General features: G+C 45.2%; 1 protein-coding gene across 8 annotated transcripts in view; it reads right to left on the bottom strand.

Annotated features, from left to right (window-relative positions):
• The window catches only part of EPB41L1 (erythrocyte membrane protein band 4.1 like 1), a 159021-nt gene that overhangs the window by 89789 nt on the left and 47241 nt on the right, over window positions 1–21991 (bottom strand). For 6 of the 8 annotated variants that reach the window (XM_073683821.1, XM_073683826.1, XM_073683824.1 and 3 more), the window contains exon 2: window positions 1354–1386. The exons of 1 other annotated variant lie outside the window; for it this stretch is intronic. The gene's annotated coding sequence lies outside the window, so the exon portion shown is untranslated. Of the gene's footprint in view, window positions 1–1353; window positions 1387–1475; window positions 1628–21991 lie in introns of those variants that run through there. One more of the 8 variants, XM_073683822.1, reaches the window with a different exon arrangement.

The raw sequence follows: 21991 nt of genomic DNA, 5'->3' as shown, positions 1-21991 counted from the left end.
CACAAGGAAATGGACAGCATGTGACTTAAATATGAGTGTCTGAACAAAGGGTCTGAATACTTATGTCCATGTGATATTTCAGTTTTTATTTTTTAATAAATTTGCAAAAATTTCTACATTTCTGTTTTTTTTTCAGTCAAGATGGGGTGCAGAGTGTACTTTAATGAGAAATAAATGAACTTTTTAGAATTTACCAAATGGCTGCTATGAAACAAAGAGTGAAAAATTTAAAGGGGTCTGAATACTTTCTGTACCCACTGTATATCTTACTCATTGAAAAATTCTGCAACGTATTCTATACTATTTATAAAAAGAGTTTTATATGCGATAAAATTATTTATTGATTACATGTATACTACAATATTGATTAGACAAAAGAAAATAAAGAACGACAATCTCCAAAACATTGATAACCAAACAGTGCATGCACTATTGCAAAAATCGGTCAAATCATTATGAATATATATAGTTTTTCTAAATAATGGGCACAATGGTCAGAGGCATACTATATATACAGACATACAAATTCAAGGTCACAGGTATATAGCAAAAATGCTTTAATAGTGGTGCAGATTACAAGGCTATCACATAAATAAGGCCCCCGACGTGCGTTTCGCATTTTTAGTGTCTCTCTTCCTCAGGGGGTCATTCCTCGCTATTTGCAAAATCTTGTCTTGCTGTCAGTGAATTGGAACCTTCTTGTTTACATTCAAAGGCTGAAAACCTGTTCTAGCCAAGCTTTAGTTGGTTAGTTTAGTTAGGCTTTTGGACATAAACAAGAATGTTTCCATTCAATGAAAGCAAGTAGAATATTGAGATCTTTGGGAAATTGAAAACCAAAGCACAATACAAAGTTAAATAGCTTTTCATTGTACATTGAATGCCATTTACTTACAAAAGACTGACCTGTTTAATTGAACGGATGCTAGATTCATACTCCCATCAGACAATCTTTCCAATATTTTTTGATATTATGTTCATTATAGAAGGTAGATACAGGTAAAAGCTCAGATAATAAGTCATCCACTCGCATTATTACCGCAATATTAGATCTAGGCATCTCTGATAGGTTAACATGATTAGGAACTAGTTATTTAGCACCATAAATAAATAATGAGTGCCTGTCATTAGTAACAACCATTATTACTAATAAGTTCCGCTTAAAGTAAAAAGTAAAAGCTAAGAAAGAAAAACACTTGTGACCTCAAATGAAGGGATTAAGGGATCACCTAAAACAATAGGGAGGGTATTTAAGTAGAACTTATGTCATCGGTTACATTGGAATTAATGCAATAATTAGGCTACGGAAGACACCCAGAAATGTCAATGTAAATGTTGTGGGGTGGTACTCACAGCTCCCGTACTCGACAGGGCTCTTCTCAGGGGCTGCAGGAAAACAACAAGAAATCATTAGCTAACAGTTAACATTCCTTTGTTAAATGTAAAGCAACAATCTGCACAAGAACTGTCCATACCATTACAGATAGCTCTTGACTGCACAGGAGGCTCAATATTAGGGATCAAATCATAATGTGGGCGAACTGGACCCTTGGCAATGAAGGGGTAAGCCCTAGCAATAGGCAGCAAAGCAGTGGGAGTGTACAGGAACTAGAGAGTGATCCTCAAACAGGTTCTGGAGGGCGGTGCTGCAGACAGTAAGAAATCAGCACCACCTGCACTTGCCGAAATATTACCTGTGGAACAACTCCACCCCCCAGAGCGACCTTCACATACCTGTGACACACACACAGCCGCACATCAATACTTCACCTTCATTAGCTCCTCTAACAGTGTAGCACAACGTAACATGACCAGATCTAATGTAAGTACTGGTCTTGAGTGAACACAGACACAGCGCTCCCATAATGTCAGCACCATGGTGTAGAATACTGGTAATCTGGATTGTACAGGGGGAACGTCATATACAGAGTATTGGACACCTGTGCTGCTTCACTTCTTTTGCCCAAATAGGAACTGAAAGTTCCCTAAATGTCTGAAAAGCGGACGCTGCAAATAACGTGCAGCTGACACACGTTACACGTGTGTTTTTTTAGATAAATGATTTGGTACCTCATCTGCTTATTAATCTTGAAGGGATTGTCCTCTTTGCATAATACCCTTTTGTCAAAATGGTCTCCTGACAATAAATTGATCACAAGGTGTTTCGCTCCTCGCACCAGGCAGTGATCAGCTGTAATCCGTAGGTAAACCCAGTAACTGTTCAGTTATCTTACAGTGAAAGAAAAGCATAAGGCCAAAATCATGACATGGCTTATGGATGGGGATCTTAACCAGAAGTCAGGGCGTCTTCTGGTCAAGATTCCCATTCAGGTTGGACTGGCCCACAGGAGAACAGGAGAATCCTCCGGTGGGCCCCTGTGCAGGAGTGGGCCACCACCCTCTAATGTGACCAGTACTTGGCACAATATATTTGAATCACTAAGTACAGACAAAGGCAGCATCTTATTAATTTAACAATCCACCCGTTTTTTTGTTATATAAATTTGTGATTGAGGATAATGTCACATTTGCATGTAGCTGAAAAGTGGGGCCCTGGAGTTGGTTACTGGTGGGCCCTTGGCACCCCACTCCGTCACTGTCCCCATCCATAAGCCAGATCATGATTTTAGCCTCATGCTTCTATTTCCCTCTTTCCTCCATTATTAATCCCAAGAATTCCTCAATAGTATATCTGAAAGTACATTTTCTAAACAAGATAAAGTACAGCATAATCATTAGTGCTATATTTATACACCATCATTAACCAGTTCAAGGCAGGACCATTTTCTCACATTTATGACCAGCAACATTTTCATTTTCTTTTCCAACATGAAGTTTTAAGAGTTCTAACATTTTTCCTTATTAGGATATCAAATAATTTTTGCATCTTTTTTATTTTGTATGCAGAACCTACTTATATACAGTGGGGGAAATAAGTATTTGATCCATTATTTTTGTAAGTTTGCCCACAAAGACATGACCAGTCTATAATTTTAAGGGTAGGTTAATTTTAACATTGATAGAATATCAAAAAAAATCAAGAAAATCACATTGTATAAATTAGATACATTTTTTTGCATTTTGCAGTGAGAAATAAGTATTTGATCCCCTACAAACCATTATGAGTTCTGGCTGCTACAGACCAGTTAGACGCTCCTAATCAACTCATTACCTGCTTTAAAAACAGCAGTCTTACATAGTCACCTGTATAAAAGACTCCTATCCACAGACTCAATTAATCAGTCAGACTCTAACCTCTACAACATGGGCAAGACCAAAGAGCTTTCTAAGAATGTCAGGGACAAGATCATAGACCTGCACAAAGCTGGAATGGGCTACAAAACCATAAGTAAGACGCTGGGTGAGAAGGAGACAACTGTTGGTGCAATAGTAAGAAAATGGAAGAAATACAAAATGACTGTCAATCAACATCGATCTGGGGTACCATGAAAAATCTCATCTCATGGGGTATCATTGATCATGAGTAAGGTGAGAGTTCAGCCTAAAACTACATGGGAGGAGGAAGGGGGGGTTTTGCAAAATTTAAATACATTTTTTTCTATCCGATTTCCCCTGTAACTGTGGCTCTCTTATTAGCTCCAGTTACAGGGCAAATTTATCCTCTTGGCTGCAGTTCAGTTACTGCTCCACTTGGTGATCACTGGATCACTAGCACCAGAGGAGAAATCGCTATCAGCACTTCCTAATCTGTATGCACAGCACAGCTTCAGCGCTGTGTACACCGCAATTAGCGAGATAGAGTTGGTAATAAACCCTCTCTGACTTCTCTATGAGGAGTGCGGCTGTGTCTGAGAACTGGCTCACTGTTCTTGCAGATTACTAAGTACATTTTAGAATGTCATTGCAGAGTAAAATGTGGATGCTTTAAAGTCTATGAGCAATGACTCGCTCAGGGGGGATATGGGGGAAACTCGGTACCCAGGCCTTGACGTTCTGTGGGATGTCACGGCAGTCGGCTCCCGGGCCCGTACCCTGGGGTCACTCTTTAAAAAGGGGATTGTTAACAGTTTTGTCTCGTGACGCCACCTGTGGTTCCCGGTAATGAGTACCGGTGCTGCTGCAGACCTCCGGGGGTGATAGGATGGCAGCTGGGATGTTTCTGCTCCCCACAGGCGGAGCGGGCCCCCGGGGCAGAGTTAATGGAAGGGATGCAGGTGAGAGGTGGCCCGGTAGGGTCAGGGGGAATGACGGACAAGCACACAGGGGATTCGCTTCAGTACCTTTACTGGTGTAACGGCAGGTATGGTCCAGGGTACCTATTAGGAGAGTGCACTTCTGGACTCTCCCCAGTGAGCGGGTAGTAGGCCTCCTGGTCCGTTTCTTCCCTTCTCTAAAGCTTCTGGCCAGCCTGGAACTAGGCCTAGTTTCTATGCTGTTTCACTCTCTCACCTGTCTGCTTGTAGTAGAACTTTTCTTTGGCTACCACTATCCCTGGACGCTGGGGCCTTCGTGGTTCCTAGTTCTGTAAAATGATGGCAGCTTCAGGTTGACCAGGGATCTGGAATCCTCCTGGTATGCCGGTTGTCCCTACTGGGTGTAGAAGACCCTGTAGGCGCGGACCCGGTGTCCGGCTTGTGTCCTGGGGTGAGCTTCAGATGCTCCTCTGCCCCCTTAACTCCTCTGTCCTCTCTCTTTGCCTCGGCCACACTCGGGGTCCTCAACACAGCAGCAGACGTGCTGCTCCTTCACTGATCTAAAGTGTCAGCACACTCTCCGACTACCTAACTCCACCTTCCAGTTTATATATGCCTAACAGGGCTCCCTCTGGTGGTATTTAGGTGGAAGGGTGGAGGTGTCTGTGTGTAGTGGGGTCCTCTTGTGGAGAAGTCCGTCCATGCACCCTTTTTGGGTCCTGTGGTACCTGTGGTAGCAGGGTGCCACAGCAATGCAAAAGTAGTTAAACTTTCAGACCAATACTATAGAGATGCACCCAGAATAAACCCACATAAGAACAGATCTGCAGCATTCATTCCTGAAGATCACTTGTTTAATAGGAAATTACTGTAAGGATACCATCCATGTTTAAAAAATTATAATACAGGTAACTGGGTATATATAAGCATTAGCCTTATTATGTTATGGGAACCTTACACACTACTCAAAAAAATAAAGGGAACACTCAAATAACACATCCTAGATCTGAATGAATGAAATATTCTCATTGAATACTTTGTTCTGTACAAAGTTGAATGTGCTGACAACAAAATCACACAAAAATCATCAATGGAAATCAAATTTATTAACCAATAGAGGCCTGGATTTGGAGTCACCCCCAAAATGAAAGTGGAAAAACACACTACAGGCTGATCCAACTTTGATGTAATGTCCTTAAAACGAGTCAAAATGAGGCTCAGTATTGTGTGTGGCCTCCACGTGCCTGTATGACCTCCCTACAACGCCTGGGCATGCTCCTGATGAGGTTGCGGATGGTCTCCTGTGGGATCTCCTCCCAGACCTGGACTAAAGCATCCACCAACTCCTGGACAGTCTGCGGTGCAACGTGATGTTGGTGGATGGAGTGAGAGATGATGTCCCAGATGTGCTCAATCGGATTCAGGTCTGGGGAATGGGCGGGCCAGTCCATAGCTTCAATGCCTTCATCTTGCAGGAACTGCTGACACACTCCAGCCACATGAGGTCTGGCATTGTCCTGCATTAGGAGGAACCCAGGGCCAACCGCACCAGCATATGGTCTCACAAGGGGTCTGAGGATCTCATCTCGGTACCTAATGGCAGTCAGGCTACCTCTGGCGAGCACATGAGGGCTGTGCGGCCCTCCAAAGAAATGCCACCCCAAACCATTACTGACCCACTGCCAAACCGGTCATGCTGGAGGATGTTGCAGGCAGCAGATCACTCTCCACGGCGTCTCCAGACTCTGTCACGTCTGTCACATGTGCTCAGTGTGAACCTGCTTTCATCTGTGAAGAGCACAGGGCGCCAGTGGTGACTTTGCCAATCCTGGTGTTCTGTGGCAAATGCCAAGCGTCCTGCACGGTGTTGTTCTGTGAGCACAACCCCCATCTGTGGACGTCGGGCCCTCATACCACCCTCATGGAGTCGGTTTCTAACCGTTTGTGCAGACACATGCACATTTGTGTCCTGCTGGAGGTCATTTTGCAGGGCTCTGGCAGAGCTCTTCCTGGTCCTCCTTGCACAAAGGTGGAGGTAGCGGTCCTGTTGCTGGGTTGTTGCCCCTCTCCTGGTGTACTGGCCTCTCTCCTGGTGTACTGGCTTGTCTCCTGGTAGCGCCTCCAGCCTCTGGACACTACGCTGACAGACACAGCAAACCTTCTTGCCACAGCTCGCATTGATGTGCCATCCTGGATGAGCTGAACTAGCTGAGCAACTTCTGTGGGTTGTAGAGTCCGTCTCATGCTACCACGAGTGTGAAAGCACAACCAATATTCAAAAGTGACCAAAACATCAGCCAGAAAGCATTGGTACTGAGATGTGGTCTGTGGTCCCCACCTGCAGAAACACTCCTTTATTGAGTGTGTCTTGATAATTGCCAATAATTTCCATCTATTGTCCAGGGCCGGCGTCAGCACCCGGCGCACCCGGGCAAATGCCGGGGCCCTGAGCAGGCAGGGGGGCCCACTGGCGGTCGCGCAACCCGCCGGGCTATGGGCGGAGGAGAGCGGTGCCAGCGCCCGCCCTTCTCCATCGCTTGCTCAGGGCCCCAGCAGCCGGATACTTATCTCTCCCCGTGCCTCCGCAGATCCGCTGTCTTCCTGCTCTGCGCTCTCTGTGACATCTCTACACCGCGCCCTCCCCTGAGCCGTCACAGGCAGCGCAGAGTGGGAAGATACCGACGACGCTGGAGTCCGGAGCTGAGCAGCCGCAGGCAGCAGGTGAGGAGGAGTGAGGTGAGTATTTGATTTATTTTTTTTAATGTATGGAGGCATGGGTCATTATATGGGGGGCGTGACATTCTGCATGGGGCAATATAAAGAGCAGGGGTGACATCCCGCATGGGGCATTATAAAGAGAGGGGGGTGACATCTTGCATGGGGCATTATAAAGAGGGGGGTGACATCCTGCATGGGGCCTTATAAAGAGGGGGGGTACATCCTGCATGGGGCATTATAAAGAGGAGGGGGGGGGGACAGCTTGCATGGGGCATTATAAGGGGGGGGAACAGCCTGCATAGTGCATTATGTGGGGGGAACAGCCTGCATGGAGCATTATAAGGGGGGGACAGCCTGTATGGAGCGTTATAAGGGAACCAGTATCCTGTATGGAGCGTTATATGGGGGCCAGTATCCTGTATGGAGCTTTAGAAGGGGACCAGTATCCTGTATGGAGCGTTATATGGAGGCCAGTATCCTGTATGGAGCTTTATAAGGGGACCAGTATCCTGTATGGAGCGTTATATGGGGGCGAGTATTCTGTATGGAGTGTTATATGGGGGCCAGTATTCTGTATGGAGCGTTATATGGAGGCCAGTATTCCGTATGGAGCGTTATATGGGGGCCAGTATCCTGTATGGAGCTTTATAAGGGGACCAGTATCCTGTATGGAGCGTTATATGGGGGCCAGTATTCTGTATGGAGTGTTATATGGGGGCCAGTATTCTGTATGGAGCGTTATATGGAGGCCAGTATTCCGTATGGAGCCTTATATGGGGGCCAGTATTCCGTATGGAGCCTTATATGGGGGCCAGTATTCCGTATGGAGCCTTATATGGGGGCCAGTATTCCGTATGGAGCCTTATATGGGGGCCAGTATCCTGTATGGAGCGTTATATGGGGACCAGTATTCTGTATGGAGCGTTATATGGGGGCCAGTATACTGAGTGGAGCGATTCTCCGGTTTCTGAGCTATTGTGGAATTTACAATAGATATCGCTCATGTAATGTAAGAAGTGAAATCTTTGTATTGTACTATATATATATATATATATATATATATATATATTTCTCTGCGGTATCTGTGCATTATGAATCGTGGTATGTATTAAAGGGGCCCACTGAGACTCTTTCGCCCGGGGCCCAGAAAAACCTGGAGCCGGCCCGGCTATTGTCTATTCCATTTGCACAACAGCATGTGAAATTGATTGTCAATCAGTGTTGCTTCCTAAGTGGACAGTTTGATTTCACAGAAGTTTGATTCACTTGGAGTTATATTCCGTTGTTTAAGTGTTCCCTTTATTTTTTGAGCAGTGTACATCTTAATTGGAGAAGTTCTAGGAGCCAGCTAGTCAATACTCCTAGAAATGTGCTACTTGTGCCTCATTTGTTTTGATTCTTCTCTTCTGAGGCCCATCTTATTGTTTTAGGTACTAAAACCAACCAAACCAAAACTAAACAGCTACCGCCTATTGCTGCAGTTTAAAGGGAATCTGTCAGTAGGATCATCCCTCCTAAACCGTCATAGAAAGCTGAATAAAATGACACCTTGATATCTGTGATCTGATGTCTTATTCCAGAGAAATCCATGCTTTTCTTATATGTAAATGAGCTGTTCAGGACAACAGGCTGGACACTGATCTGCAGGAGAATCTGCCTCCAGAGATTATGATATATGAAAGTACATGTTACCAGTGTGATGTGTAATAGTTACCAGTGTAATATGTAATGGTTACCACTGTGATGTGTGATGGCCGCTCTCTGCTCTCCTGATCTCTGCAGAGCTGTGTGTGATTATACCTGACACATCTGCAGGTTCCTCTCAGCTCCAGCTTCCACCTCACAGAAAGCTACAGGGTTGCGGTTGCCAGATTGTTACAATACAGCAGAGCTGTGAGAGCTTCAAACATATAAGAAAAATATGGATTTCTCGGAAATAATACATCAGATTACAGATATCATGGCATAACCTTATTCAGCTTCCCATTACCTGCATGCTCATATAGTTGGCTTAGGAGGGTTAATCCTACCAACAGATTCCCTTTAATGTAACACAATTAACATTCCCCTGCCATTGCAGATTTTTACTTAAAAGGAGACTTTGGTACACAAGTGTATCCTATAACAACACAGGTCTGCAAGGGTAGAATTGTTTGAAAAGTAAGATGTGATTTTTATATCCTTTCGATCGCTGACCTTTGGTGGATGATATTGGTGTCACTAGATTGGTTAGAAATTAATGAATGCTGTGCTCCGATTGGCTGCTGTGGGCAGAGATTTTCTTAACCCAGCTTTCAAAGAGTGTGGTGGTGTCCATAGCATCCAATCATACCACAGCTTTCATTTTACCTCAGCAGTATAAGAACTGAAAGCTGCACTGTGATTGGTTGCTCTGGGGAGCAAAGGCAGATTTTCTTTTAGACAGAGTTCATAAGAGTGTGGTGGTGTGCTTACCATGATTCCTTTCAGTATTTAGTGGTTGTGGTGGATTAAGCTTCTGTTTCTAACAACATGGTCGAAATGGCTACAAGGGGGTGTCATAATTCACCGGACAACTTTTGCGGTTGTTTTTTAGTGAAGAAACAACGAAGGAACATTACCGATTTTGTTAGAAAAGTGTATTATGCGTACTTTGGTGTAAAACTAAGTGATCAGGACAAGTTGTGGGTTTCACATGCAGTGTGTTCTGTTTGTGTAGAAGAACTACGACAGTGGTCTAAAGAGAAGAAAGAGCTTTCGTTTTGGCATGCCTATTGATCTGGAGGGAACCGCAAAATCATAGTGATGACTGCTCCTTCTGTACGTGCAATGCGGAGGGATTCAACCTTAAAAATAAGAAAGAAATTTATATACCCGGACCTCCCATCAGCGATTGCCCTGTGCCTCACGGTCCAGGAATACTTGTCTCTTCACCTCCGGAAACACTTGAAGATACACCTGATTCAGAAGATTCAGAACATGAAGATCAGGATTCTGACGAAGACTTTCACGCTAGTGCCAATGAGCCACAGCTTGAATTAAATGATTTAGTCAGGGACTTGGACCTTCCTAAACATTCTGCAGAACTTTTAGACTCTAGATCAGGGGTCTCAAACTCGGCTGGGTATATGGGCCGCACATGGAAAAAATTTGAATTTGGGGGGCCGCATTCTTTGTTCAATGTGACATTTTTAGTGATACCATTTTTTTTGTATACACCTTTTGAACATTTTTGCCGTACTTATTTTTTTATGGCTTGGGTCGTTATGGATGTGGCGATAATAAACGTGCACTTTTTTGTGTTTACTTTAGTTTACATATAAAACAGCATTTTTAGTGCCCAATATTTTTTCATGCTTTATTTTATTTTTTATTTTTTTTACAATTTTATTTCCCCCAATTGGCCACATACAGTAATATTGTCTTACAATTAGCATCATATAGTAATAATGGAAAACATCTTGTAGTAATGTTCCCCATCCAAGTCCCCATCTTGTACTAATGTGCCCCATCCAGGTCCCCATCCTGTGGCTATGTGCCCCATCCAGGTCCCCATCCTGTAGCAACGTTCCCCATCCTGGCGCCCATCTTGTACTAATGTGCCTCATCCAGGTCCCCATCTTGGGGCTATGTGCCCCATCCAGGTCCCCATCCTGTGGCAATGTTCCCCATCCAGGTCCCCATCTTGTGGCTCTGTGCCCCATCCAGGTCCCCATCTTGTGGCTCTGTGCCCCATCCAGGTCCCCATCTTGTGGCTCTGTGCCCCATCCAGGTCCCCATCTTGTGGCTCTGTGCCCCATCCAGGTCCCCATCTTGTGGCTCTGTGCCCCATCCAGGTCCCCATCTTGTGGCTCTGTGCCCCATCCAGGTCCCCATCTTGTGGCTATGTGCCCCATCCAGGTCCCCATCTTGTGGCTATGTGCCCCATCCAGGTCCCCTCTTGTGGCTATGTGCCCCATCCAGGTCCCCATCCTGTGGCTATGTGCCCTATCCAGGTCCCCATCTTGTGGCTATGTGCCCCATCCAGGTCCCCATGTTGTGGCTCTGGTCCCCATCTTGTGGCTCTGTGCCCCATCCAGGTCCCCATCTTGTGGCTATGTGCCCCATCCAGGTCCCCATCTTGTGGCTATGTGCCCCATCCAGGTCCCCTCTTGTGGCTATGTGCCCCATCCAGGTCCCCATCCTGTGGCTATGTGCCCCATCCAGGTCCCCATCTTGTGGCTATGTGCCCCATCCAGGTCCCCATGTTGTGGCTCTGGTCCCCATCTTGTGGCTCTGTGCCCCATCCAGGTCCACATCTTGAGGCTCTGTGCCCCATCCAGGTCCACATCTTGTGGCTATGTGTCCCATCCAGGTCCCCATCTTGTGGCTATGTGTCCCATCCAGGTCCCCATCCTGTGGCTATGTGCCCCATCCAGGTCCCCATCCTGTGGCTATGTGCCCCATCCAGGTCCCCATCTTGTGGCTATGTGTCCCATCCAGGTCCCCATCCTGTGGCTATGTGCCCCATCCAGGTCCCCATCTTGTGGCTATGTGCCCCATCCAGGTCCCCATCTTGTGGCTATGTGCCCCCTGTGTTGTTCTTCACACACATAAAATAGAAAAAAAAAAGATGATTCTCACCTGTCCTCCGTTCCCTCGGCGGCCTTCCTGCAGATGTGGCCCGCAGGCACCACAGAGTCCGACCCCTTGACGATCCCGACCTGGTCCAGGAGGAGCCGCCGACAGCAGCGCTGCATTGCCGCACAGAGACTGTCTCCCAGCACAGCATTTCCAATGCCAGCCGCTGGCCAATCAGAGGCCAGCAGCTGACATCTGCATATGGCAATGACGTCATACTCGCTGCGCCGACACGCAGATATCAGCTGCTGGCCTCTGATTGGCCAGCGGCTGGCATTGGAAATGCAGTGCTGGGAAACAGTCTCTGTGCTGCAATTCAGCGCTGCTGTCGGCGGCTCCTCCTGGACCAGGTCGGGATCGTCAAGGGGTCTGTGCCTGCGGGCCGCATAAAGCAGCCTCAGGGGCCGCATGCGGCCCGCGGGCCGCGTGTTTGAGATCCCTGCTCTAGATTAAAAGAAAATAACCTGTTAGCTCCTGGTACCCGTTTTTCATGGTACAGAAGCAAAGAAAATGAATTCCTTTCATACTTTTTTCAAGATGGTACTCTACTTTATTGCGGCAATGTTCCTGGGCAGATGGAAAAATGTAACATTTTTTACAATGTGAGCAAGTAGAGACTCTTTATTGATTCATCCAAAAAAAGTTTGAAAGTTGTGCTGCTGCACAATGGCAGAAAGTATGCTTCAGTGCCTGTAGGGTATTCTGTCCACTTGAAGAAAAGCTGTGAGAATTTGGCCTTTATTCTCAAGAAACATAACTGTGAGGATCAACGATGGTGATGAAAGATGACTAATGGCCATTAGGCCTCATTCAAACACCCATGAATCCCGTACGTGTCTTATCTGTATTTTTTATGGATAGAAAACGTACCTATTAGTCTGTGTGCACACGTTGCGTTTTTGCTGCGCTTTTTCAGTGCAGATTTGTCACAAAACCTGAAGGGTTTCCTGATGCCAGCAAAGTGAATGAGAATCCTAAAGTCTCATGCACATGTTGCTTATTTGTGACTTGCAGATTTGATGCAGATTAAAATCTGCAGCATGTCAATTTTTTCAGCGTTATTGCTGCAGATTTCACCCATACTAATGAGTGGGGAAAAATCTGCACCAAAAATGCAAGTAAAAAATGCAGCAAAAACATGCATTTTGCCACTGAGATGCAGAAAAGGTACAGAAATTTCTGTCCAAAAAAATTAACGTGTGCACATACCTTACAGTTTATGGTGGTATCCACATGTCCAAAAAAATTTTGTGAACCGTCTGTTTGCAAAAAAAAAAAATTTCAAGAGACATGTCCTTTTTTTTTTTATTTAAGTCACGGATCAAAATCACCTACACAAGTCTATAGGTCCGTGATCCCAGATGGCATCATTGTGCAGTCATCTGCTGTCCATCATTTACATTGTAATTAATAGGAGAAGCTTTGTAATTTATTTATTTTTTCATATGTGAAAATCACTGATAAAATAAATACTGATGGCAACAATTGACGCACTGACCAAATACTGATGACATACTGATCCAAAACACTGATGGAACGCGGACTGTATTTAACACACCAGAAAAATAACAGACGTCTGAATGAGGTCTTAGCTGTAATGTCAGAATGTGATAGAAAATGCCACCAGAAATGTAAAAAAAAAATAGAGCCAATAACGACCTTCACAACTGTAGGCCAAAAATAAGCCTAAGGCTGTTTGCCCATGATGCGTTTTTTAAGCGTTTCCGCAGCCGCAATTCCACTGCAGAAACGCTTAAAAAACACATGGTAGAAGGCCTGCCATGTTCCCCAATGATAATCCGCATGTGCTGTGCACATGCTGCGGAAATTTCCGCTGCGGATTATCATTGCTGAAAAAAATGCAGCACTACCAATTATTTTGCGGAATCGCTGCGTTTTCGCCGCCATTGACTTGCATTGGAACGCTTGGATTCCGCATCACTGCATAAGTAGATGCGGAATCCAAACGTTTCAATGTGCGGATGGTACCCGGGTGTGGAGGACAGGAGACTCTCCTCCGGACCCGGGTATCATAGAACCTGTGAAAAAAAGAATAAAATAAAAATAAATATTATACTTACCTTCTGATGGCCCCCGCTGTGCTCGTCCTCCCATGCAGGCAGATCGCGGTGGACTGAAGGACCTGTGCTGACGTCATAGTCATGTGACAGCAGGTCCTTCAGTGCAGTGTACCACGATCTGCCGGCAAGGGAGAACGGAGCAAAGCAAGACTCCGGGGGCCATCGGAAGGTAAGTATAGATTATTTTTTTACGGTCACACTATATAAATCCATGCTGTTTGCATGGATTTATATAGTGTGACCAAGTTGACAAGCACTTTCCAAGTGATGCTAAAATCGCTTGGAAAGCGCTTGACAACCCGCATGGGGAAATGCATGTGAAGAACGCTTCACATCCGCATGTCCCTGGCAGGAAAACGCATGTACAATCCGCATGTACAATCCGCATGTACAATCCGCATATACAATCCGCATGCGTTTTTTCTGCCAGGGAGATGCAGAAACGCTGAGGAAAAAATCCGGAGCATTTCTGCATCGTGGGCACATAGCCTTAATGGTTATTCTAATTAAATTGGTCCATTTAAGGAGGTTGGCAGCTTTACCTTTATTTTAACAAATGTGTTGGGGACCTTTTCTCAATGTATCCCTTATGTCGTGAAGTTTTATTAGTTGGAAAATCGCCCAGCCCTGCTGGATGGATTGGCTATTTTTGGAGTATGAAATATTTGGTGTTATTTATTTATTTATAATATTATGGTTATTTATTAAAATTTAATATGTGACTCTTAATAAAACTTCACGGCCATTTTCTTAATCCAATTCTGTGTGTCCTGGTGTATTATTTCATAGTTAATATTTAAAATGGGTTTTGTGTTACCATGGATTATTAGAGTATGCTATTTCATGAAATGGTTTCCATCTCCCACCATACAGGCATACATTTGGGATGTATACATCAGGTGATCACTATTTCCTATTGAAAAAGAAGAGGATCCATTTGTAACTCACCTCCATGTGCTTCGTTTTGTACATTCTCCATTTGTATGACAAGAGCATCCTGGAACTAGGGTTTAGGTTGGGCCTCAGTCAGGCTGGTATACCTTATTTTGTGGCATGAAATGGCTTATTAGGCCACGGCCCCACTATCAGTATTCGTTCAGTATTTTTTCTCAGGAGTAGGAGCCAAAACCAGGTGAGGAACAATCAGAGAAAAGGTATAATAGAAACAAGTCACCAATTCTGCATTTATCATCCACTCCTGGACTTGGTTTCCACTCCTGAGAAAAAATACTGACCGAATACTGACCAAATACTGATACTGGGGCCGTGGCCTTAGAGTATGCTATTTCATACAATGGTTTCCATCTCCCACCAAACAGACATACATTGGGCGGTATACATCAGGTGATTACTATTTCCTATTGAAAAAGAAGAGGATCCATTTAGATGTCAGGTTATCTCAAACCTTCTAGAGAACTGACAGTAATGATGTGTAGGTATGAACTTGCCCTAAGGCATCCATACTTAGAGGGACGTAATAAACACATAAGGTAATGTCAGCCGCTCAGTGATCTTGTGAAGATTCTCAGAAATAACTGTGCAGTGGAGATGCAGCATAGTCTTATGTAGAAACCGCAGCAATAAGTTGGGTAGCCATCAGCTGACATTGATTCCTTTAGCTATTAGAGTATGTACACACCATCAGTAATCGCTGCGGATTGGACGCAGCACACTTGCACTGTGTGCAATCCGCAGCGGCCAGATGTTACTGCATAGTGGATGGATTTCAAGAAATCCAATGTCCACTATGCGTCTCTGTGCTCCTGCAGATCATCCACAGACACGGACATGCGGCGCATCTTTACAGACCGCAGCATGGAAATTTCTCTTGCAGAGTCGCTATTATCCGCAAGATAAATTATATCCCTGTAATGTATAGGATGCGGTGAATCCGCATGGTTCAATGAACACCTGCGGAGTCACCTGTGTGCAGCGCTTTGGACGCAGCATAAAGTATACTGCATTCAAAGCGCTGCCAAAGATGATCGTGTGCACATACGCTATGATAAAGCTACACGTTCTAAAGTGTCCAGTGGATTTGCATTGAAATCTGCACTGGATTTGCAGCATGAAAATTCACCACATGTGAGCCTACCCTAAGCTGTGTGCCCACGATGCGTTTTTTTAAGCGTTTCCGCAGCGGAAGAAACGCTTAAAAAACGGATGGTAGAAGGCCTGTCATGTTCCCCAATGATAATCCGCATGTGCTGTGCACATGCTGCGGAAATTTCCGCTGCGGGTTATCATTGCGGAAAAAAACGCAGCACTACCAATTATTTTGCGCAATAGCTGCGTTTTCGCCACCATTGACTTTCATTGGAACACATGGAATCCGCATCACTGCATCTGTACATGCGGAATCCATGCGTTTCAATGTGCGGATGGTACCCGGGTGTGGAGGACAGGAGACTCTCCTCCGGACCCGGGTACCATAGAACCTGTAAAAAAAAAGAATAAAATAAAAAATAAATAGTATATTTACCTTCTGATGGCCCCCGGTCTCCTTGTCTTCGCTTGCCGGCAGCTGGCGGTGGACTGAAGGACCTGCGCTGACGTCATAGTCATGTGATGGCAGGTCCTTCAGTGTACCGCGAGCTGCCGGCAAGCCAGGACGGAGCGAATAAAGACTCCAGGGGCCATCAGAAGGTAAGTATAGATTTATTTTTTACCATTCTTTTACAGTCACACTATATGAATCCGTTGCATGGATTTATATATTGTGACCAAGTTGTCAAGCACTTTCCAAGTGATGCTAAAATCGCCTGGTAAGCACTTGTCAACCCGCATGCGGAAATGCATGTGATGAACGCTTCACATCCGCATGTCCCTGGCAGGAAAAACACATGTACAATCCGCATGTACAATCCGCATGTACAATCCACATGTACAATCCCCATGCGTTTTTTTCTGCTAGCGAGATGCAGAAACGCTCAGGAAAAAATCCGGAGCATTTCTGCATCGTGGGCACATAGCCTAAAAGTCTTTTTTTTTTAACCCATAGAGGGATAATCAATATAAAGTTCAGTTTTCATGTAAAACAACGCTGCCTGTCTGCCAATAGAGGCTGGTCTGTGTATTTCTATCTTTGAGTTGCAGTAATTTTACACCACAGACAAGTTCGGCGACGGGATACAACCTTGACTTGGTTTGACGTCGCCTGGCTGGAAAGATAAAAAGAGGATTGCATCAGAAGGCAATATAAATATATGCAACATATTCAGCTGCACGCGATTAAGGTATGATTCCACATAGAGAATACCTTCAGATTTTCCACTACAGATTTGTGGGAGGAAATATCTGCAGAACTGTAATCCTTGCTCTGCATAAAAAAATCTGCAGACTAAATTGATCAGCGTTGCCGTCAATCGTCAACTCAAGCCCTCATCCAGACGTTCATGAGTCACGCACGTGTTCTATCCCTGTTTTGCACACATAGAACATAATCTATGGGGCAGTTCACATGTCCGTGTTTTGATCATAAGATGATCATAATGCACAGCAATGTAAAAACGACTTTGCTGTGCACATGTTCCATCTTACATCACATCTATCAATCTTTTCAGGGTTCAGAAACCCTGAAGCAGTTAAAAGAAATGAAATGTTCATTCTTCTTGAAAGTATAGAGTAAAACTCCAGCGGTGGAGTCACAGTAAGAACAATGGCAAAACCACAGAAGAACCCAGAACAACAGTTGGCTTTTTCCTGAAGCAGCTTCGCCTGGGAAAACTTGATGGGTATTCCATCGTCTAAAAGACACTGTGTGCACATAGCCTTGATGAGTTTTATTCTGCTGTGGTTTTCTTCAAAAAAATATGGTCAGTATTTTGGAGGAGTAAAGGAGGAGCAGAAAATGTTTCTAACGTCACTTTCTGTTGTTGAATTGCTTTATTTGTTTTTTAGGCGTCAGAATTAGGTTAAGGCTACGTGCCAGAAAAAGTCACAGACAGTTCTGGCCATGTATTACCCCTATTTGCAATTGCAGCGTGACTACGTAAGTACAATTCAAGTTTGATATGGCAATCCTAAGGGTATTAAGGGTAGCCATGTCTAAACGTGTTCTTCTTAACAATTGTAAAGCTGTGCTGTACAGTAACATATTAAAGCGAACATAAATGGTGAAAGGTATGCGAGAGCTTGTAAGCTAAAGGTCATATCAGCATGTCAACTCTACCAGTCCATGGATCTGATCTATCTCATAGAGGCCTGGGCACAGTGAAGAAATAGGTACATGATGATGATGATGATGATGGAATATGAGCTAACGTATTTAGTACCCAGAGCTGGATTTCCTGTGCCAGCCACTACAAGATAGGGACTAAACATGGCCACAACCAAAAAGACGTGTCTACAACTTGTGTCACCTGTAACAACTACCCAGAAGAAAAACTCTGCCACCTCTTAATTGTCATAGTACTTTAAAGGGGTTGTCTGGTCATATGATAGTGGTGACCTACTATTAGGATATTAGGATAGGTTATCAATATTAGATCGGTCTGACATCTCCACCACTCAACTGCAGATCAGCTCCTGGAAACTGTTGAGTGGTTGTGGCGCCAGGAGTCGGAAGCCAATACCGATATGATTACTGATGACTTAAATTAAAAAGGACCTATCACCAGTCTGTGGCCGCCCTTTTTATTTAAGAAAAAATGGACAGCCATGGACAGATAATTTTACTAAATACATAGGCTTGAAGTGTCGCTAAAGGAACTGATTTCTAGCAAAAGTCGGACGCAGCTATTGAGATGTGGGATCCCAGCATGCAGATCAGGATCCTGCAACACTCCATGGCCCCCATTGCTGTGAAAGCACAAGATCTCGTGTTTGACCTATACTAGAACCTCCGCATGATTTACTCGGCTTTAATGAGGTTACCAATCAGTAACTTCATAGGAAAGGATAAAGCAGCACTGGTTTAGCTCACAGCACAAGATCTCGCGATATCACACTAGATCTCTTGCTTTCACAGACCAAAGAGCTGCAGAGGGCTGTAGGATCCCGCTCTGCATAAAGGTAATCTACAACCTAGAAGTATTGACCTATCTTATGCTAGTCTTTAGCCTGCCATTTTGGAAACTTGTCAGCAATTTTGATGCCTTATTTGGAAAAATTATCAGTCTGGGGCTTCCCAAATTTTTTTAAAAATAAAAAGGGTAGCCACAAACCCACCGGTAGGTACTCTTAGGGATGTATCATCAATATCATATGACTGAACAATCCCTTTAAATATCTATGTTATGACATATATTCATGACCAGAGCCTTGGCCAGGGAAATAGAGCCTTGGCCTGGTGCTCTATTGCAGGGCTCTTGCACTGAAAAGCCCCTTTAGTTTCCCCCTGTAACTTTGGAATTGACAAGGTGGGAAAAATAGTCACTATTTTATTAGGTAATTTGTTTCTACTATGTCAATTCTGCAGATCCAGGATCACCCAAAGAATCTAGCTGCAATAAGTGCACAAAAGAACAACCATCAGCTTGTAAAAAAAATTATACAAATACATGCACAAAAAATATATAAGATGTGTATGCATGACTGTATTATCATATACACTCAGGAGGTGTCACCAATAAGATTGAATTCTTTTGTAGGGAATCAACTTATAAAAAATGGACCTTTTCTTCTGTAAAGCCAAGGTTGTAGTTAATAATTACTCTTTATGAGATTAATGTAGAAAAAAGCGATTGCCATATGTTAGATATAGTACATGTGATGTATCTAGGCTATCTTCCACTGATAGATTACTATTTAGTAATGCTGTAAATTGCAGTTTTTGCACAAATATTTCTATGTAAAACCAAATAAAAAGATATATGAAAACATCAGCATCTGCAATTTTGTTGATGCGTGCAAGTCTAACACGAGGATCATTTGCCAAAAATAATTATGACAGTACTGCATAGATAGCAAAAAATGAATTGCTTAGAATATGGACATGAAATTAATATGATACAGATTTTTTCTATTAGCACATTATCAGGAAATGGAGACATGTTAAACAATGGCATCTATACAATGTCATAAGGGTTTAGACAGATTGTGCAAAGAGTTCTCCCTTTACAGCTCATGAAAACTGAATTAGCAGCATGAGAGCAGTGACTGGCTTCCAGCTGAAAAGGACAATTGCGATCTGCAGGATAAACTGCTATTAGCTTCTCTCATCCAATCACCATCAATAAGATTACTCTCAGCAATGCTGATTGGCTAAAAGCAGCTACCACAGTTCCACATAAATGTCCTTGTCAGCTAGATGTCAATTACCATTTACAGCCATTAAACCAGGGATGTCAAACTCCAACACACATGGGGCCAAAATGAAAAACGTGGACAAAGTCGAGGGCCAACCAGTATAAAGTTTAATGGGACTGACATAGTCCCCATTACAGAATAATGGGCCTCACATGGGCCTCCATGCAGGATAATGGGCCCACATAGTCCTCCATACACAATAATGGGCCCCACAAAGTCCTCTGACTCGCCCCCAGGGCCGCGGGGTACTCTCTGGGAGTTATCATGGTGGCTGGCCCAGGGCGGTCAGTGTGACTCGCCCTCCCTGAGCAGTGGGGTACTCGGATCCGGGCCTTGCAGATGTCGTGGGGATGCAGTCGTGGCCTTGGCCCGTTCCGTGCCCAGGGCTGTCACCTGAAAAGAAAATGGGCTTTTTGGGATGAGTGGTTGTTCGACTATGCCACCTGTGGTGAAGGCCACCAGCGGGGCAACAGTCCTCTGAGGCTGGTGTTCTGGCAGCTAGCTTGGTTGGTACTACTCCCCACAGGTGGAGTAGGCCTCAGGGCAGTGTTTGGTGAACTGTATGGAGGAATCGTGGGTGCAGTGCCGCGCAGGAATAACCAAGCGGAGGCGGTGAATGAAGTCATCCGGGTCTTTACTCACTTTAGATGAACTTTCAGAAGCAAAGCTTCTCTCTGCTACACACGGCGTACTGCGGCCATCGGGTAGGGAGTTCAGCACTTTCCAGGTAGATCAGGAGCACCTGTCAAGACCCCGCTGGTGTGTTCCTCTCCTTCTTATCTCCTCCCGCTTGTGTTCCTCCCTGGGATCCACTAAGCCGCCGGGCTTTTCCAACAGTGACGTGAAGTACACAGTCAGATATCGGGGGCCGGTCACCCCTCTTGCAGCAGGAATCCCTCTGGCTAGGCCAGAGTGAAGAATACAGGTGGCGACTCCGCTCCGTCCATATCCCCCTGGGATCCTTTTGCCTGTGGAGCCTATCTCCTCTGCTCCCCTCCAAGGCCTTCTTAGAACAGGACCCTGTCCGGGCAGAGACACTGGTTAACTCTGACCCGCTCCTCGCCTCAAGGCCAGAGAACGAGGACCGTGAATCTTCAGCCAGCTACAGACTCTTGCTGGACCCTGACAGAAGACCACAATCAAAAGACCTTGAACTAAAGATGGCCATATATTATATATGATTCTATAAGTGCTTCCTGTAAGTGTTTACTCCACCCTCACCCACTACTTGGTTCCCCCTATCTTTGGTTCCCCCCCATCTCCTCTATCCCGGCCGGGGCAGCACCCTGGTGCATTTAGGCCCCCTACAGGACAGGAGTGGTGTAGTGTTGAGTGTGAAGTGGGGTCCTGAGTGATGCTCCATCCTTACCTGAAAGAGGAGATACCACACCTCTATCTGAGGTGCAGTACCCCTGTGGCGACTGAACCCTCAGGGGTGCCACAAGTGCACAAAGGGGTATCATTAATTAGTAAAAAGTTCAGAGAGTTCGTGACGCCACCTGTGGTGGCTGGTGAGGATCACCAGCGCTGCAACAGTCCTCTGAGGCAGATGTCAGGGCAGCTAAAGATGGTACGGCTCCCCACAGGCGGAGCGGGCCTCAGGGCAGTGTAAAATAGATGGATGGTGTGCTGGGCGTAGTAGTGCAGGGGAGGAAGAATGGCGCCGGTGAAGAAAGGGACGGAGGCAGTACAGTGCAGTCGTCCAAGATTTTACTTACAGTTCTTAGGCAATTCACAAGTGCACTTTACAGGTGAAGGCCTCCCTTGTCGTGCCGCGTTCACCGGACAGGGATTCAATCCTTCTTCAAGCAGCTTAGGAATGCTTGGCGGAACCCCACTTTCTCGTGTTCCTACTTTGACCGTTTTCACACTTGGTCCTTCTCTCCGCTGCCCTACGCTGCCCACTCTCAATCCCGCTCGGGTATGCTGAAGTCCTTCCTGTACGTCGGATCCGGGACCAACCTGACCCCCTGGAGATTAGAATGAAGCAACCGATCCCTCCTGACACCTGGCAGGAGCGGGGCATATGGGTGCAGTCCTGCACGCGCCGTACCCCCTGGGATCCTTTCCTTAGAACGAAGCCTACTCCCTGCTCCTCTCCGAGGCCTCTATCCTAGGCCCTAACTTGTGGAGCAGAGCTCCTGATGAGCCTCTGCTCCCGGACTGTTCTCCACTACTCACTGGACTGAC

Source organism: Phyllobates terribilis, unplaced genomic scaffold, assembly GCF_046119375.1.
Source record: "Phyllobates terribilis strain yellow unplaced genomic scaffold, ASM4611937v1 Scaffold_5__5_contigs__length_657084704, whole genome shotgun sequence".
Classification (NCBI taxonomy): domain Eukaryota; kingdom Metazoa; phylum Chordata; class Amphibia; order Anura; family Dendrobatidae; genus Phyllobates; species Phyllobates terribilis.
This window is presented reverse-complemented; position numbering and strand designations above follow the sequence as displayed.